At 43.3% G+C, this 19356-nt stretch overlaps 1 protein-coding gene across 1 annotated transcript in view; it reads left to right on the top strand.

Moving 5' to 3' along the window:
• The first annotated feature begins 3757 nt into the window (after nucleotides 1-3757).
• The window catches only part of STOX2 (storkhead box 2), a 148857-nt gene continuing 133258 nt past the window's right edge, over nucleotides 3758-19356 (top strand). The window contains exon 1 of the mRNA XM_061134484.1: nucleotides 3758-4060. The gene's annotated coding sequence lies outside the window, so the exon portion shown is untranslated. The remainder of the gene's footprint in view (nucleotides 4061-19356) is intronic.

Below are 19356 nucleotides of genomic sequence, written 5' to 3' on the forward strand. Positions count from 1 at the left end.
ATGAGGGGGATATTAATCGACCCAACCTCAGGCCCCAAACACAGCACAGTCTTCCTAGAAAGTTATACAGTTCATGTTGTCTGTTCTTTTAGGGGAACAGTGCTTGGTTGTCTGAAACAGAAACTTGAGTTAATACTAGCTCAAACAGATAGGATTTTCTTTGTATCAGATAACGAGAAACCTAGGATGGACAGGCAAAGGCTAGAGAAGTAGGCCAATGATGCTGTCAAGAATGCAGGCCCTGTTGGTGTTTCTCTTCACTGTCATTGGAATACTGCCTCCTGTAGCCTCTGTTGCTACCTTTTGATCTCAATACGGCTGCTGCAGCTCCAGGTATCTTCCTGTGCGTTCACACAGAATTGGAACCAGGTCTTTCCTTGTTTTTGTTTTTTTGTTGGGACTGAAAGTTCTCCTCAGAAGAAGACTTCTGTTTAATTAGCCATGAGTAGGTCCCATGCCATTTCATTTCAGTCACTGGCCAAATTTCCGTGACAAGTTATGATTCTTTCCTTAGGGCTGAGAAAGGGCCTGTCCCTCAAGAGATCAAAGGATCCGGGGCTTCCCTGGTGGTCCAGTGGTTAAGAATCTGCCTTGCAATGTGGGGGACCTGGGTTCGAACCCTGGTCTGGGAACTAAGACCCCATATGTTGTGGAGCAGCTAAGCCCACATGCCACAACTAGAGTCTGTGTCCTGCAATAGAAGATCCCACGTGGCACAATGAAGATTGTGCTGCAACTGCGACCTGACCCAGCCAGGTCAATACACAACTGAAACGCTAAGTTGCTTCAATTGTGTCTGACTCTTTGTGACCCCATAGACTGTAGCCTGCCAGGCTCCTCTGGCCATGGCGATTCTCCAGGCAAGAATACTGGAGTGAGTTGCTATTTCCTTCTCCAGGGGATCTTCCTGACTCAGGGATCAAACCCACATCTCTTGTCTCCTGAGTTGGCAGGCGGGTTATTTTACTATTAGTGCCACCTGGGAAGTTAGAGCGATCAAAGGATCAAGATTCTATAAGCCAGGAAGAAAGAGGGAAGGTAGCCGTTAGGTAGGCAATGGATGGTGGCCATGGACAGAATCTAGGAGGGGTGGCAGGTAAAGGTCGGAGGTGGTTGCATGGAAGATCCAAGTTGAAACAAGGTGTCATTGCTATTGGGGAGTCAAGGGGTTAGAAATGAGGATCAGAAGCACAGTGTCCAAAAGTCATATAATGGGAGTAAAACTAGAGGTGCTCACTGGTTACTTTGGCCAAAGTGAGCCAAAGCCTGTGGCATTCCCAAAGCCAGGACGGGGCTGGCGCCCACGTCAAGGCCCAGGTGGAACAGATAGGCTCCTTCAGAGTGCCTGACTCCTGGCTCTGGTGTTTGCCTGGTGGAGTTGACATTGTACTTAGAGCTGGCAAGCAGTTTCTGGCAGGTGTGGTAACCTGCAGGCTCTCAGACAGCCAGCTAACTCTGGGTCTCAAGTCAGATTCCAGACACTGGACTGGAGATTGGGAAAGGCTTCTGCAGAGCCGACTTGGGAAACTGGCAAGAGTCCCAAATTCAGGAGGAGCCAGATTTACCCGGCAGTTAGCAAGACGAGAGCTTGGGAACAAAGCTTAAGGGTGAAGCCCTGTTATTTGAGGGCTGGAGGCAGGCTGGGATCAGGGAACCAGAAGCCCTTTGATTAAAGCTTTAGGGAGGGACTGGCAGGCAGGGTACCTGATGGAAGACCCTGGGGGCGGAGCTGGCTTGTGTTAAGTGAAGGGTCTCGCATCTCAGGGTGGGATTGGTGGTGGGAACTGATGATCTGACCAATCCTACTACAGACGGGGATCTAGTCGTGCCCGTTGGGGAGAGAGAAGGAAAGAGGTAGCTCTGTAGAGGAGAGCTACAAGAAATATTTTGGAGGTAGCACTTATGGGACTTGGCAAGAGGAAAGGCATCTTGGTGTTTGAGCCTCGGTGACTGGCTTTATAAAAAACATGAAATGTCCAACCAACAGTCATTTTTGATGCTAAGACCCCTTGAGGTAGGGATGTTAGTAATTGATACGTGAGGCTTGGGGGAGAGACTGCAGCTGGAGATGAAGGCTGGAGTCATTCACATCAAGATAGTGATGGAATGAGACTAGATAGAGGGAGGGTGTGGAGAAAGAGGTTAGCTTATGTGCCCCAAAGAGAAGTTACTTCTTCCAGTGGTTGTTATTTGTTTCCTATTTATTTGATTTCTCCATGAATGCTTTTCTCAGATCCTTCATATTTCCAGTTTATTCTTCTTTCTTCATGTTTTCAATTATACCCAGTTTTCCCAAATATCTGCATCTTCGTATGCCTGGTGGCTCAGATGGTAAGGAATCTGCCTGCAATGTGAGAGACCTGGGTTCGATCCCTGGGTTGGGAAGGTCTCCTGGAGAAGGGCAAGGCAACCCACTCTAGTATTCTTGCCTGGAGAATCCCATGGTCAGAGGAGCCTGGTGGGCTACAGCCCATGGGGTTGCAAAGAGTCGGAGACAATTGAGTGACTAAGCACACATGCCTGAAAGGCTTATTTGAATTTTCCAAGGATTTAAAAAAAGAAATCAGAGGATACCATCTTCCCCATCCCCCAGACAAGGATTTGTGTTTATTCTTTATGATTCTCCCTCATAGCAATTGTTATTTATGGATAACTCCCAAGATTCTTTAGTGATAGTTCTTTAAAAAATGGCCAAAGAAGAATGTGTTGTGACTTTTCCCCTTCATTTTTTAATCATGCAGCAAATGGGAGGACGGGAAATGCTGTCTTATCACAACCACATCAAAATTATTCCAGCCTCAACATCCTGACCACACCCTGTACTTCAGAAGAGCGTTCCTTCAAAGCCACAAAGGATTCTTTTCTTCCGTAATAAGCTGGAGAGGGTTTTTCAAGATTTATATTAACAAGGAAAAAGAAAAAAATATATCAATATCATCAAATTGTTGGTTTCATAAGTTGGTGTAAGAGTACCTAAGTGCAAGTTATACTTAGGAGAAAGGTATACATTCTCAACAGTCAGGACAGTGAAATCATTATTTGAATGAATTATTTGAAAAATCATTTGTGATTTTGGGGGAAGAGGTGTCCACGAGTTTTTCAAACACACCTACTAAATGTAAAGAACTTTCCAGAACTGAAGTCAAAGCTATAGGTAAGGTAACCAATATTGATAAGACCAGGACACTTTTTTTTTTTTTTTGAGACCAGGACACTTTTAAGAGCAGAAGTCAATGTTAGGAATAGTTAACGCACTAGAATTGTTTGGGGCAAAATGGTGTAAGACGGTCATGCGAGTTCTGGATCTCAGTGGTGGTTCACGGGTCACATAATTCAAGGTGAAACGAAATGAAAGTCAGGCATTTCCTCCTTGTCCTGGCCTCTATATTGAAGCCGCTGTTTTGTTATATAAAATACAGGTGGTTCAAGGGCCTGGAAATGCTGAAATGACATTGTCTTAGTCTTTTCCTGTTGCTTTTCAAGTCAAGGTGACGGTGTTTGGAGACCGTGTTGAGTGGATTCAGGGCCCAGCCCTGTAGGTACTTAATGACTTCAGTGTGGGCTTTTAATCTCCTGCCCAAGTGTTATCTTACTTGTCCAGACAAGCCTTCACCATTCTAGGAGAGTGTGGGAAAATTAACACTGCCGAGCGACCCGGGAAGGAGAGAAATGTCTGAAGCTAGAAATGAATTGCACTCGTATTTATTTTAATGCGGTCTGGAAACACACAGCTTGAGATCTCTGCTGCTTAAGGCGAGCCCAGCACCCTTCCACGGAGGGGGAAAGAGGGGCAAAAGGATTGAAAAATAGACAGAGCATGGCTATCTTTACTGCTGGAGTTAGCTCTCAGGAAACCTGAAATGCTGAATGTAATAAAATGTTGACAGCAGTTTCACTTAACATGCGGGAACCCTGGACCAGAACGACATCTTTGGCACCAAAGGAAATCAGGAGAATAAAAACAGCAGTCGTCAGGATTTGAAGGAAAGCCACAGATTATTACCATCTGTACGTTTTCCAGACCCTGTGCAAAACCAGAAAGCCAGGACCCAGGCGGAGAGTAAGTATATTGAACTCTGGTGTATGTTTTTAGACAGAAGAAAGTTAGAAATTGGTCTCAATGTTTGAACACAATGCTTCATAAAACCTGCCGATTTTTTTTTTTTCCGGTGACCATGTCCTAATAGTTCATCTGTTGAAAACCTGTGTGTTTGACATGGGAGCTACCATTGTTATAAACCTTTATTGTACCAGGCCACTGTACTTTCACGGTTTCTCTGTAAAGGTAGCATTGTTTGTAAATTGCTCTTCTATTTCAGATTCTTCTTATACATTGTATTTTTGTGTTCTTTCCAGAAAGTTGTGGAAAGGTCATGGTGAAGCACATTTTAGTATTTGGGTCATGAATTGATCGGCTCATCACTGTCACCTATCAGTTAGCCCGTATTTTTCTGTTTATTATCCAGAAGAAGGTACTTTCAGATGAGCCGGTCTTTAAATATTTTTGGATTAATTTCCTGCCTCATGTTGACTAACGTTATAATTTGAGCCAACAGCTGCATTCTCTACAGTTGAAACCTATATGGAGACTAAACATAAAACACAAAAAGTTTCAGACTGTGTATGCTTTAATCAGGGTTGATGTTTGTTCAGAGATCTGAGACCTCAACTTGTAAAGTCTAGCCCTTGAAAAGCGAGATTCGCCGAGTGAGGCCGGGGATGGGAGTGGCAAGAGGGGAGATGGGTTATTCCTTTTTATAAAAGGAAAATGTCTGTTTTAAAATAACAACTAGTGAATAAGAGAGGCCTGTTTATCTAAAATGTTTACATGAAAGAATTAAATCCTATGTCAATGGGACCATTAGGTAAACTATTTGACATCTCATTGAGAAATAGAAACTTGTAAATGGCTTTTGATATGTAGCACTGAGAATAAAATTTAATGGGATGATTCTAACTTGAAAACAGCAATTAATGACAGATTGTAGAAGTCAGCCAATTAATTGTCACTGAGTGCTTTTCTATCCAACACATATGAAAGATTGTTTATAAACAGGGAGTATTTTTTTTTTCAACGTGCATATGAATTTCTTATAACACTTGGCAGTTCTTGGCTAGTTTGGCAGCATTAAAATCTTAGCTCTTAGACTAGTTTCCTGCAGATGAAATATTCCATGGATAGTTCTGTGCTTTCCTTGCAAGCCTGGAAATCTTAATGTTTAGCAAGACATTCTTCTCTGCAGTGTTTTTCTTCAGTCACCTCAAATTCTCAGAATAATTTAATATGAAGTGTTTGGCCAAATTGAAATGAGGGAAGGGTCCCACACCTGTTGAACCCTAGGTTTGCAACGACATTGAATCGCACACATTGTTCTTAATTCTGAAAACTATTCATCCCAATGTTCATTTTGCAATTAAAGTGTGTATACGAGTTTCTCCCGCTGCAGGGCGTTCTTTCGTGTTAGGACAGCCCAATCCATTTCTTTAATTAATGATGCAGAGTCTTAGTTCATGGACCAGTCTCAGGAGAGTAATTTAGCATATGTGAACGGGCTCACAAGGCCTTCTGGACTCTTGGGTCCTATTTGATAAATTATTGCTTCAATATATTAAATGGACCCCAGTGTCCTAAAAACATTCATATAATTTCCACATGTTCATTTTTTTTCTTGCTGGAAAGTGTAACTTACAGCTAGAGTGGCTTAGAAATCTTGGCTCCTTCTTGAAGAAAAACCAGTGGGCACGTTTAGCAAACCTTTCGAAAATATCTCAGTGCAGGAAAATCTTTGATAAAATTTATGAATATGTTTATAACATTTCTAAATGTCTGGGTAAGCATCTTAAAGCTTCAGAGAAAAAGCGCTAAATTGGCATAGTTGATTTTTCCTCTTGCAAAACACTTGTGAGCAACAAGGTCGTATTGAGCAGAAGGTACGGTTGGAATGGCGTGTTGAGGAATGTTAATGATTTGTCTGAAGGGGTGTGCGTGGAGTGCACGGGCAGGCCCTTCACCTCCATCCTGCCTTCCTTTTGAAGTGACATTTGGCATTTTCGCTGCTTAGTGATGCCAGCTCGCTAGGAATCTTGAGTTCTTCACACAAATTCTGGGTCCCAGCTGCTCTGACATGGGTCAAAAGTGGGGCAAGCCTCAGCGAAGCTGGTAGCTGCCTTGGCAGTTCTGTTCTGAGTCAGCTTCCCGTTCTAGAGTTTCATTCCTGGCCTCGCTGGGGGCTCCCGGATTGGTGGAGTCTTGCTGCAGAGATGTACCTCGCTGGAAACGTCCTAAGTGTTGCACCCTTGGACCCGAGCAGGCCAGTCCTGGATTTGTCTCCATCCAAAACAACACCCTGGGGGTCTGCCTTCACGGAAGCTGCAGAGGCCCTCGGCCGTCTGTCCCTAACTGACTTGCAGCTGATGGCAGGGTGGTCCAGAATCAGAGTAGTCGCCTTGCCAGTAGCCGGCATTGACCCTGGGGTTTGATGACCCCCTTGTCTGAGCATAGTGGAGAGTTTTGCTCTTAGGGAAAAGGGGAAGGAAGATGTCACATTGTTACTTTAAAAATAGTCCTTTTTTGTTGTTGTTGCAGCAGTGTCTGCTGAGAAGTGATTGCATCCTGTATTCATGTTGGAGCTCCGTTCTCTTTGGCACTTCCTGTAAGCTTGAAGCAGTCAGCTACCAACTCTCATGGAGAATTTGCTGTGGGAAGTCCCGAAGGCTTGGTCTGTGCCATCTGAATGAGAAGTGGAGGCGTCGGGGGGGGGGGGGGGGGGGGATGTGAAACAGCAGTGAATACTGTGAGTGTGTGGTTGGAGCCCGATCATGTGGTGCTGGCCCTTTGCTGCTGGGAGTTCAGAGGACAGAAACCCAGCCAGGCCTCCTCGACCGCCTTAGTGGTAATCCCCCGGCCGCCTCCGAGGTTCTCCACCGCCCCCCACCCCCGCCCCCCGGCCAACTCCTGCAGCAGCTGGTCCTCTGCCTCCCTCATTATCTACCGTGTCAGGCACCCCCATCTCTGATGTGAAGTCCGGTCCTGACTCCCACCATGTCCTCACATCCTACTTAAGAAGACGGTTGTGCTTTCGTTTTCCTTTCTTCCTGAAATGCTTCTCCCCGGAATCACCAGGACCCTCGGGATGCTGAACGTTTCTCCTAGCCCTGCCTCCTCCAGCTCTCAGCCCTTGGGGTTGCGGTTGGTCCCCTCCTCTGTTTTGTGACTCCCCATCCTTGGTTTCTGGAAAGTTGCGCTATTCTTGTTTGGCATCTCTTTTGCATGCGTTTCGTTGGCAGTGCCGCTCCCGCCCACGCTTCCGTGATTATTTCCCAAGTTTCAGGCCTGCCCGTCTCCTTATTCTTGCCCTTGGGTTTATCCACTCACCTCCTTGAGCTGTTGCTCTAGAGGACTCGGTCATCCACTTCTCCAGCATGTGTTACGTGCCTGCTCTCCATCTAGACATGGAGGGTGGAAGGCTGACCCGACACGTGTTGCCTGCCTCCTGGAGTTTGTGGTCCAGGGAGGCGGAGAGACAGCTACACAGTTCACGGCAGCATTGTTGGGGAGCTGCCCCTAGTGGGGAGGGGTGCTGCGGCTCCTGTGGGAATCCATGGGGGGCACCTGACCTGGCCTGACCTGGGGGATGAGTCCTAAGACCCACAGCCCCCTGGACCCCTGACCTCTCTCTTGAACTTCAGTCTCTCTTGGGTGAAGAGGGAATGGTCTTTCCTGGTGACCTGTCACCACCTCCAACACAACCATGTCTAAGAGGAAGTGATCTTTTCCTCCAAGTGTGCCCCATACTGTCTGCTTTCAGGCCATGGAGCCAGCAAGTTCCCCCACCCGCTTAGGCTGGAAATCTGGGCATGACACAGAGTTCAGATTTCCCTCCAGTTCCTCACCCACCGCTGACAGCAGGTCCCCTGAAATCGCTCTCAACTCTGCTCCTGACTTTCTATTCCCAAGGCCACTGCCGGTGGCCAAATCCTCACCACTTTCCTGCCCCCTTTAATATTTATAAATGGGCTATTTGCTGATTCAGAGGAGATTTACAGAAATTGCCCAAGTGGTTCGTATTCTTGGTGGAAACATTTTAGAAAATACAGGTAAACAAAGAGAAGAAAGGGAAGAAGAGAAAACACGTGCCTCATCACTCAGAAAGCATTCCTATTACAACTCTGATATTTAACCTCCTGAACTTTTCTCTGCACTCTCTATACATCAGAATATTCTCATATGTGAAAATGTGAAAACTACGTTACAAACTGTGATTCTATATTCTCTATGTTGTTTTGGAGCCTACTTTTTTTTTTATATTTAGCCTGTAAATGTTCATTCCCTGACATCTTTAAATATAATTATTTGTGTTATATTTGTATAATTATTTGTAATGATTTTCCATGGCTGCATAAGGATTTGAAATAATTAGGACTTTAATCCCTACACTGTTTCAATGCCTTGGTGCGCTACAGCTAGGTCATCTTCTTAAAACATTTTCTATTCTTGTTATTCTTTCATACAAAAAACCATCAGTGGCTTTCTGTTGCCTGAATGCATGCACGTGTGCACACGTGTGCACACACACACACACACACACCCCTTCCTGTTTATGTAAAGAGGTTTTCTGACCTGGTCAGCCTTCAGCACTCCTTTCCTCGTCAGGAATAAGGTTAGGCAGCGTTTTGGCGGTTACCATACATCTTGCAGGACGGTGGGGCGGCGGGGTGATGGAGGGACAGTTACTGGCATGCCCCCAGCACTCGGCTCAGCATCTTGCTTCTTCCTGCATCCATTCTCTCCTTTCACTGCCGTCCAGTGTCCTGGGGCTACCAGTGTGACCAGGCCCCTCCTCCCACCCCAGCCCTGGCTCCTCCGCAGTGAGAGTGTTTGACAGCTCTGTCAACATGCAGATGCAGTGGGGCAGGGCCCGGTGCCTGCCGCGGGGGCAGAGGGCTCTATGGGGCAACTTTGGAGCCTGACTTCAAGTCAGTAGCACTTACCAAGTTAAGCTGGTGGTCAGAGAGGATGGGGCAGGGAGGCTGGAAGGTCTGCACAATGGAGTGAGGAGGGCAGTCCTTGGAAGGAAGGTGGGGAGCTGGATTGTGGGTATGGCTGTAGCAAAAAAAAAAAAATAAAAATGAGATGGCAGGTCTGGGGAGGGGAGGGCCTCTGCAGGAAAGTGTCAGTCCGCCCAGCAGACAGTTCTGATCAAGCCGAGTAAATGGTGAAGCACAGAGAAACAGCATGGCTCTGGCACCCCAGGAAGTCGTGGTCGAAACCAAGATCAAGTTCTGTGTTTTTATGATTTTGATATTGTTAAGTCAGGTCCGGAAACCCAGATATTAGTGGGCAATCCAGATGACTTTATTGAACTGACTGGATTTGTTTTTTCCTAGTCTAGCAAGAGACTACAAAGCCTGTATGGTGTCTAAGACTTTATTTTCATTGTCACAGTATTTCTTTTATTAGGATTTATTCATGTCAGTTTTATTTACTGATATAAATGCAGACTAGAAAGTGTGTGTGTTTACATGCTTGTCAACACATTAAAGCTAGGCTAACCTGTAACTATACCTTTCTGGGAAAGAAGTGAAAACCCTTTTTGCTGTTCAAAGGTAATACTTCTTTCCATAATTAAATATCTCTGTTTTAAAAATCACATCCCTTCTTGCTGTCTACACCCATTCATTGTGAATTTTTAACTCAAAAAACATAACTTGCTCCAGTTTTTGAACAAGGTGACAAGAAATTATTCAGTCTTCACAAATAGAATCACAGTGTTTTAAACTGTGAGGGACTTTCCATTTGGTCCAACCTCTTCATTTTACAGAGAGGGAAACTGAGGCAGTCACAGGTGAGGCAGTTTGTCCCAAGTGGCGCAGCTAAGCAGCAGCTCAGCCAAAACCAGAAATCAGGATTTCTGGCTTCCAAGTCCTATGACCTTTCCACTGCCCCATACCTCATCCTAGTTTTATTAAAAAAAAAAAGAAAAAAAAAATTGGAGAATTTAACTGGCACATTTCTTTAATTCTCCTGCCTCTATCCAGGGTGTAAAAAAAATCCTGATGTATTTTAAAAGAAACATTTAAATATGTATCCGGACAGGTAAAGAAGATGAGGAATATTTGTGATATGTTAATTAGAATGTACCTCATTATGCAAGAAACATGAAACTTGGCAGAGGGGGATGCTATTCAGAGTAACTTAAGAAAACTTCAAAGGTAGGACAAAAGAGGGTTCTTTTTATTTATTTGATAATGCGTGGTTGCCGTCAAATTTCCGATAGGATCTGACACCTTTATAATAAACCCCCGTAGAAACTGGGGGAATCTGTCAGACGCACGGAAGGAAAAGCAAACAGTTCGGTTTCTCTCCGGGTTTCCTCGGGTGTAAGCAGGGGTCTTCCCGCAGCGCTGGCCTGCCAGGCTCCTTCCTGTAGAAACCCGTCTGTGCTACCATGAGGCGTTTGCAGAGGGATCATATTTTGGCAGCCAGGCTAATCCCTCCAAGGTGACCCACTCTTTGGAGAAACAGATCCTTTGCAGTTGTTACAAAACACACGTGCAGTGATGCGTGTCGTTGTTTGGGGGAGAAACAATCAAAGTGTGTTTTCTCCCAACGGCTGCTGCTTTTGCCAGATCTCTCAAGTAGAAGTGCTATTCTTCCAGAGCAGCTCTCTAAGTGTCCTGGGGAGAAACACCAGAACGTGGTCAGGTTTCACGTTCAGGAGGAGACATGAGCCCCCTGGTGCAGAGGGAACTGCCCCCATCCCCAGGGGGGAGTCCAGAGACCGACCCCCGCTCCAGATGAGAGGGGGCTGTCCCTTCACCTTGGCAGGGCCCCCCTCCCCTGCGCCTCTGGGGCCAACAGAGCCCTTCCTGCCTGCTGTCTGCCTTTGCACCTGACTCGATCGTTTCTGGTGTGATTGAGGCAAAGGTGCAGTTCGCCTGGCTGCGAAGTTCTTAGGTACCCGCGAGGATGAGGGACGGAAGTGTCAGTCACCCTTGGCCTGACAGTCTCTAGGTAAGAAAGGTCCTAGGGAAGGATCAGGACTCCTCAGGGTACCAGTCTGGAGGTTAGAAGTGTCTTTCAAGCAGGGTTTAGTGGATCACGTGTGAATTTTACCATTAGAACAGACTGGTTTGGGATCCCAGCTATTCTGTTTGCATTCTTAATGTCATAATAGCCCAGAATCTTCCCGCCTAAGAACCCAATTGACTCCTGCAAGGGCTGAGGACTCTTGTGTCTCCAAAAGCTTATTTGTGGAGCATCAGTCACAGACAGTGCTCATGAAACAAGGGGTGCTTGTTGAGTAAATGTGGACATGGTGCACAGCACCCCCCCCCCCAATCCCACCCCCGCAGAGTGCCAGTGCCAAATGTTGCAAAGACTCTGAGAAGTTCTGCAGTGGGAAATAGGTTAACCCCGCCATTCCCCACCCCTGGCCACAGAGCCCCGCTTTATATGCAGCATCCATCAACATCTGGGCCAGTTCTGGGAATGCCATTCAGAAACACCAGCCCAGAGAGGTGCTATTTAGTGTTTACTAAATGGTCTCTTGAAAGAGTTCAATTATTTCCTGAGACTCCCGTCTCTGTGAAAGGATTAGAAACCACATCTGTAAAGCACTTCCATATGCTTAGCATGAAGAACCTGGATAAACGGAGATTCGAAGTGTTGAAAAATCATAAATCCACTCCTGTTTTGAACACTCACGTTAATTACTTTGCCCTTTGAACTCACAGCGTTTCCATTACTCTGGTGCCGGGATGGGCTTGTACTTCTGGATTCTTGGTTGTCAAAGCCGGAACCAGTCTTAACTAGTTTAAGAGATAAATGTTCTCAACCACGCATGGCTTTGATTTTGGATTATCATCTACAAGCATGTCTATGTACATGGAAGAGAGTCCGTTTGTAGATCGCTTGCAATCTTCTCTACCTGGTTGCATACTGATTCCTCTTCTTTTAATTTTTTTTCCCTGCTCTTACCCAGGGATTTGCAAAACTATATCTGAAGTTGCAGGAAACGTTTTTGATAGATGTTCACAGAAACCCTCCTGAATTCTGGCAAGAGTTTGTGGAAAAGTGCCTGATTCACTTCTAGCTTCAACTTTATAATTTCTCACAGATTTTCACGTCTCCTAATGCTTGTGTTTCTCCCTGTTTCCTTGTTCTAGCCCCAACTGTGTTGTCTTTTTCATTTTCTTAACTCTGTGGTCTACCCTTTTTAAAACATTCCTTTATTTTAATCCTCTGCCTGGAGTTCAGCACTTCTTAAATTAGGTTCTCAGTACAAAATTTTTGAAATATGAAGAAACAGAGGTAAATAGGGCTTTTTACTGCAGGACTTCTCAGTGCCTTTAATAGTCTAATATGCATTATTAATCTCCAGAAGGGAGATAGAACCGTGTTTTCCTAACTTATGCAACTACTTAACCTCTACCTCAGCCCCTTTAATAGCATCTTAGAGGAATGTTATTCTGCAAATCCCTCTTTGCATCAGACCCAAACATCTCAACCTATACTTTCTGTAATCATCCCTGTAGCATTATGTACCATTACCCCTTTGACTCTCTGTCCCAGTAAAATGAATTGTATTATAATCATCCTGAAAACCTTTTTATTTCTCCATATCTTCTCATGGTATTTCCTCTCTTCCCCATGGATCCAGTGATCTTTCCTAGCAAATCTAGAATGCTTTATTTTCTTTCTTCTGCACCTCTATCAAATCGCAGCTTTTCTGGGAAAACTTGACTGACCAAGCAATCCACAAATCTTTAAAGTTCCAGGAAGCCATCACTCAGGACAGTAACAGAAAGAGTTGTGACTGTCGGACCAAACCCTTGAGAGAGAGGCAGGACCAGGGCTGGCTCCTTGTAGGATGACTCGACCTCACAGAGCTTTGCTGGACGTTGTGGCGTCATGAACAGCAGGGACAGGTGGGTCTCCCAGAGAAATGTCGCCTTTAGAGAAGATTCACTTTTGTATAATTTTTTTTTTTTCTGGCATGCAATTTGTCATTTCATAGAATGATGAGGTTTTTTTTTCCCCCCAGATTATAGATTACTATAGTTCGCATTATTGTCACTGCTTCCTGTTAGAACAAGCATAATCATAGCAAACAGAGGAAGGAAGCCTAAAGGATTCTGCATTTTTTTTTACCTGTTGTTAGATTTGTTGGTCAATCAGGTTAAACCTGAGCCCAACACCTTGACAACACTTGAGGTGTGACTACTAACCTCTGTGCTCAATGGTGATAATGTTAGAGCAGCTGTGAGTTTTGAATCAGATTGTTACTCTCATTCTCAATTCAGTCTCTCATCTGTAAGAGTTATCTTTGGTTTCTTATAGTATTTTTTTTTTTCTTTTCCCAGTACTTCTCAAACTAACATATATCTGAGTCTCCTGGGAATCATGTTAAAACACAGATTCTGATTTTTTAAAACCAGAGTGTAATGCTTTACAATGCTGTATTAGTTTCTGGTATACAACAATGTGCATCAGTTATATGTGTGCATATATTCCTTCCCTCACAAGCCTCCCTCCCACCCTGCACCCCATCCCACCCATGTAGGTGATCACAGAGCTCCAAGCTGAGCTCCCTGGTTCCCACTAGCTATCTGCTTTACAAATGATAATGTATATATGTTCATGCTGCTCTGACAATTCATCCTACTGTTGGTTGAAACATGCTCCCAGACAAAAGTGAGTGGAGAATCTAACAGATTATTTACACTGAGAAACACATTATTTCATTGCATGGCATTTTGTACCTTCTTTGCACCCTTTTGCATTTTGTACCCTTCTTATTGCTCTACGTTTTACATTGAACTTTTCTTTAATATTACTTGAGAAATCTAGGAACGGAGCAAAATTTAGGCATGTGTAAGCATTTAATCACCTGGACTTTCTGGTTGTCAGTAGAAGTCTTTGAAGTTTGTTTTCTTATGACTAGTATATTTGGACTGCCAATTTGGTTGTAAATTAGACTTTATTTTATTGTAGTCTTGATCGACTGAGACTCTACACTCACTTGAAAGGGTATATAGCATGTTAGCTTATGGATAGTTCGGGGCAGGTAATATAAGTCTACTTTAAGTATGTGAAATGATTAGTGTATTTTATTTTGTAAACCAACAATGTCTAGAGTTGAAGCAATTCATCCTCATGTTTGCTATCTGTGGTGCAAATTAAAGGAAAGAAAGAAAAGCTGTCTTTGCTGTTAGTTCTTTTTTTCCACGAATGGGGACTGTTTTATGTGTCAAGGGTTCAGTGACTACACTTTCTATCACTATGTTTTAACTCTATAGCTGCCTATAAACAGTTTGGTTGATTTTAGAGTAAATCAAGATAGGAATGTATTCATTCCATACATATGCCATGAGCACATCCCTCAAGCTTTTGGAAGACAATTTTTCTCTAAACCCCCGTTTTCATTTCCTGATAGCACTTTAGGAAATTCCACAAAGATCCTGATTGATTCTGAAACTCCTGGATTGCCTTTAAAACCTACCGAGACTCTTTACTGAGGATTTAAAGAGAAATTTCAAAAATACAATACAGGAAGAGAGGGTGACAGAATAGAACATATTAAGCCCAAGAGCCCAAGGAGCAAAGGTCAATGTGGTGAGTGACCAGCGTCCATGTCACTATTTGGACAGGGGTCCTGAGGGCAGTGTTGCCGAATGAGCTTTCTTGATCAGATAATCATTAAAAGTGTTGAAAAAAGTCCCATGCTCAGAACAGTGGCTCAGCCAACCAAGATCCTGCTTTGCAGTGGGACCAGCCATTATCTGTCTTTTGTCATCAGGAGAGCAGATTTTCCTTTAAGAACCTGGGGTGTGTCTCCCACCCAGGCTCTTGTCTCATGTCATTAATGCTTGGCTTCTGCCTTTACTTTTACTCCATTGATGATCACTGGTCCCCTTTACTGGTCCAGGTTTTGTGCTGAGCTCAGGAGATACAGAGGGAAATAGTCCCTCCTCTGGATATCTCACAGACCCATAGAGGGTAACAGACGGGGAAGCAATTTATCACCACTTGTCACTAGAGCACCCACAGAGAGGTGGGGAGGCAGAAAGAGGAGTCAGAACTTCAGCTTTTCATTCATGTTGTTTGAAATCTGTAGGCTAGGACATGAAATTAATATGCTTCTCAAACATTGGAGCGTACCTCATGTCTAGGATTCTTGCTTGGCAAGTCTGTGTTTACCCGAAGGCCTCCCTTTTAGCATTACCTCTCTCTCCATGACTGCAGTCTTGAGGTGGCATCCGAGGTGAAATGTTAAGAAAACATTTGGACATCAGGCCAATAAATCACAGAAACTGTTTTGCTAGTCAAGTGTAGTGACATTTTTAGAGAAGACACCAGAATCTGCAATAGCCGTGGCTGTAAGTCCTTCTTGTACCTACGGGTTAGATAATGCAAGATGAATCTGAATCTTACTAGGCTGTCTAGGTGGGCTGGTGAGGTGGCAGAACCTCCTGCAAAGACGAAGGTCATCCCTGAGGTGAAGGTGGCCCAGGTGCACGGGAGAAGTTCCGGGAAAGAAGAGATGGATAATTACAGTGAGGGTAGGCATACCCAGGAGCACTGAGCTCCTGATGGCCAGGAAGGAGTCACACTCCCAGTTTCTCTCCTGGATGCAGCAATGCTAACCTTTCCCTCCAGTTCAAGACCTTATGGAATGTAGCAAAACCTCCAAAGAGTGGGAATAACGTCCCTGGCCTAAGTGAATTTTCTGCCTTAATTAAGAGTAAAGCCTTTTGTCAGGCTTCCCAGTGGCTCCAGTGGTAAAGAACCTGCATGCCAGTGCAGGAGACATAAGAGACACGGGTTTGATCCCTGGGTCGGGAAGATCCCCTGGAGAAGGAAATGGCAACCCACTCCAGTGTTCTTGCCTGGAGAATCTGGTGAACAGAGGAGCCTGGTGGGCTATAGTCCATGGGGTCACAAAGAGTCAAACACGGCTGAAGCGATTTCACAGGCACGCACAAACTTTTGTTAAGAGTAAACCCTTTTATTAAAAAAAGGAACTCCTTTTATTAAAAGTAAGCCATTCCCCCCCACCCCTTCTCTCCTCTTGTCCATGAATATGTCTTTAATATGATACAGTGGATATCCTTGAATCTTTGGGATTTAGTTGAGGTTTGGGGATTTCCCCAAGTTCATTTGACTTTGGTATTATACCTCACGGTAACAGATGAGAATGTAGCTCTCAGAAATTCAGATGATTTTCTGTAACTTCAAACAACTAAAAGACACTGGTTATGTTTTTATGTGCGATGTGAAGGTTCTGGTTAGTAAAATTAAAGTTTATCAACACTGTGGGATGCAGGCTGTTTTTAGTGTCTATGACAAACAGAAAACATGTTCTTCTGCTATCTTCCAACACTTTTGCCACCAAAAGGAAAGAAAATAGACAATAAAAAAAATAGAACCTACTACTTAAAATACAGTCAAAGTAATTAAAGGTGGCTAGAAACTATCTTTGAAAGCTATTCCAAAGCCATGTCTGGTATCAATGGCACATATAGATTGATGGGTAGAGACAGATGTTCCTAAGTTATTTCTAAGCTCTTTTTTTTTTTTTTTTTTTTTTACTGTAGCCATAGGAATCCCATGAAGGTTAAAAGCTATAATTATCACCTTTTCAACTTGCTAAGTGATATTTTCATCGTCGGAGGTAATTTGTATTACTGAATCTATATACAACATGATTACATAGTTTGAAAATAGGAAATGTTATCATTCCTTAGATTAAATCAGTAGAGATGGAATTTGGTGTACCTATCAGAATACTTAGAATGGTCATTTATCACATCGTTAATTTGTTAACTCAGAATCAATCTTTATTCATTTTGGCTTTACTAATTTAAATTTTTATGATTAATTGGGCAAAAGTTGGACTATTTTCGGAATTTGTGAAAAGGCTTATTAGATGATATAATTGTATAAATAGAAACAGTCAGTGACTATTTAAAGCTACTTAAGAGACCATTCTCTGGAAGTTTTCCTATACTTGAAAAACACTGATAAGCTATTTAAAAATCGTTTCTCAGTCTAAAGGAATCCTGAAGATGGTTTGCTTTTCCTTGCTCTGTGTGTGTGTGTGTGTGTGTGTGTGTGTGTGTGTGTGTGTGTGTGTGTGTGATGTGATGTATTTATTTCAGGCATTATTATGGCCAGACCAAGGAGTGGCCTCTGATTAACAGAGGACAACTTTTAAACAGACAATCCAGAATGTGATATGGAAATCTTCACCAACATTTGTTTATGAGTTGATTTTCAGCAGCTCCGCACTCATTTGCAAAGGGAATCTTTTAAAGTAGGGAATAAATTTTTAGACTGAACTGCCCACCCAATTTCATTCTTCATGCAGCTGTGATATCAGAGTACTAGGATCTCCAAGCTGTGTGCTATTAGAGAATGTACTAGAGCTAGGCAGCTAGAACCATAGTATGATTAAGGTGCCTTTGATGGGTTGGCTCACCAAAGTAGGACATTAATACTCTCATAATATTAAATAATTTCACCTATATGAGGGACCATTGCTGGCTTTTTGTACTCTGGACTGTGACATGCATTATCATTTATAACATTGTTTCTTGGGACAATGCCTTCCACAGTGGATTGTGGTTTATAAAATTTTAAGTCAAAGAACACCTGTGTACATACTTGATTTATGAGAATGAGCGTAAACTGTTTAATAAGAAGAATCTTTAGAGATTTAAGAGTCTTTCTTTGAATAGTCGTGTATCACACGATTATGATCTTCATGGCATTTCTAGCATGCTGAATCTTTCAACATCATAATTATGAATTTCAGTCATTACATTGAGCAGGGAGGGTATCCCCTGTTACAACATTAAGAGTGGAGTTGCTTGTTCATAGGACCTTGTTTGTGGAGGGAACTTTTTTCTTAAAAATATAAAAGTGTACTTTCTGGGAGGATTCTTTAAAAAAAAATTTAACAGCACCTTGTCTCTTTTATTGACATATAGATGATTTATAATATTAAATAAAAGGATTCTTTATTTCACAGTTTTTATTAATTCCAGCTATTCTTCTCTTGGCAAGCCCACATTCGTGGAGTTTCCTGAATGTAAAAACGTTCTTGCTTGAAAGGTTCCATGATTCTATCTTGAAAGTTAAACTTCAGACCTAGATGTCATGCAGATACTGGTTTTATGTGGCATGTTTTATGCTTGCCTCAAGTTATTTATGCGCTTTCTATTTCTCTGATTCCTTATCGGTCATCTCTAAAATGAGGTCACAGTGACTGTTATGCTGGGGAGCGGGCACCGTTCCTGCCTGGGTTTAAGAAGAGATCCCTGGGTTGGGAAGATCCCCTGGAGGAGAGCATGGGAATCCACCCCAGTGTTCTTGCCTAGAGAATCCCATGGACAGAGGAGCCCAGTGGGCTAAGTCCGTAGGTCACAAAGAGACAGACACGACTGAAAACAACTTTAGCACGCACGTCGCCCTGACACGGGAACTCTTTGGGGTCAGGTCTTCACCCCAGGTGTGCCCACGGTCTTGGGGGTTTTGTTTTATTTTCTTTCTCAGCTGTCTCTCTCCCTTTAAGGACTCTGAAATCCCTTCAGGGCATAGGAATTCTTTGCCCTCTTCTTGGCTGCCTTTCAGAGGGCATGTCTTTTTTTACTACCTCTGATAGGCGTTTCCTGCTCTTTTCTTTTTTTCCAAATTGCTAAACTTGAAAAAGTTTTTGAACCTTGAAAAATGTGTGTCCTGATCTACTTTCCGGACTCATGCCAGTGAGTAAAATTACGCTAATTGCTTTTAATCTCCCAGTCACTTCAGTTTTGGTGTGGGAACATTGTGGTACGTGTGAACAGGTTTTTGTGCCAGAAAAATAATCGAAAACCCTTGCTCAGAAAAATAGTGTCATTAGGAGCCATCAGCAGCACATAATAATGGCAATTAATGACAATCAGGGGCCAACTTACTGCCTGCCATATCTTTTTTTTTTTAAAGGAGCGAAACATATGAAGTTTATTATTATTTTTTTACTTTGCGCAAGTATTTTTACATCTGTTTGTGATTAGTCTGCCTTGTAACTGCCACCTCAGGCCCAGTTCTTTTTAGGGGAAAAAATGAATTCCTTATGTAATAAGTTATCGTTTGGAAAATTTCTCTGACAGACCGTGAGCTCTTCTTATGAAACATTCAATACACACAAAAAAAGCGCAGCTATAATTTACTACAGGAATAGGGGTTTATAATAGAGAGTGGAGCTTACGTATCTGAGTTAGTTACTTTCATAAGGATGAGCATTTGTACCTCGTATCTGAGTGCAATAATGTAATACAGAGGGTTGCGGCATAAAAAACTCTATTATATGG

This window comes from Dama dama, chromosome 32 (assembly GCF_033118175.1).
Source record: "Dama dama isolate Ldn47 chromosome 32, ASM3311817v1, whole genome shotgun sequence".
In the NCBI taxonomy this organism is placed as follows: Eukaryota; Metazoa; Chordata; class Mammalia; order Artiodactyla; family Cervidae; genus Dama; species Dama dama.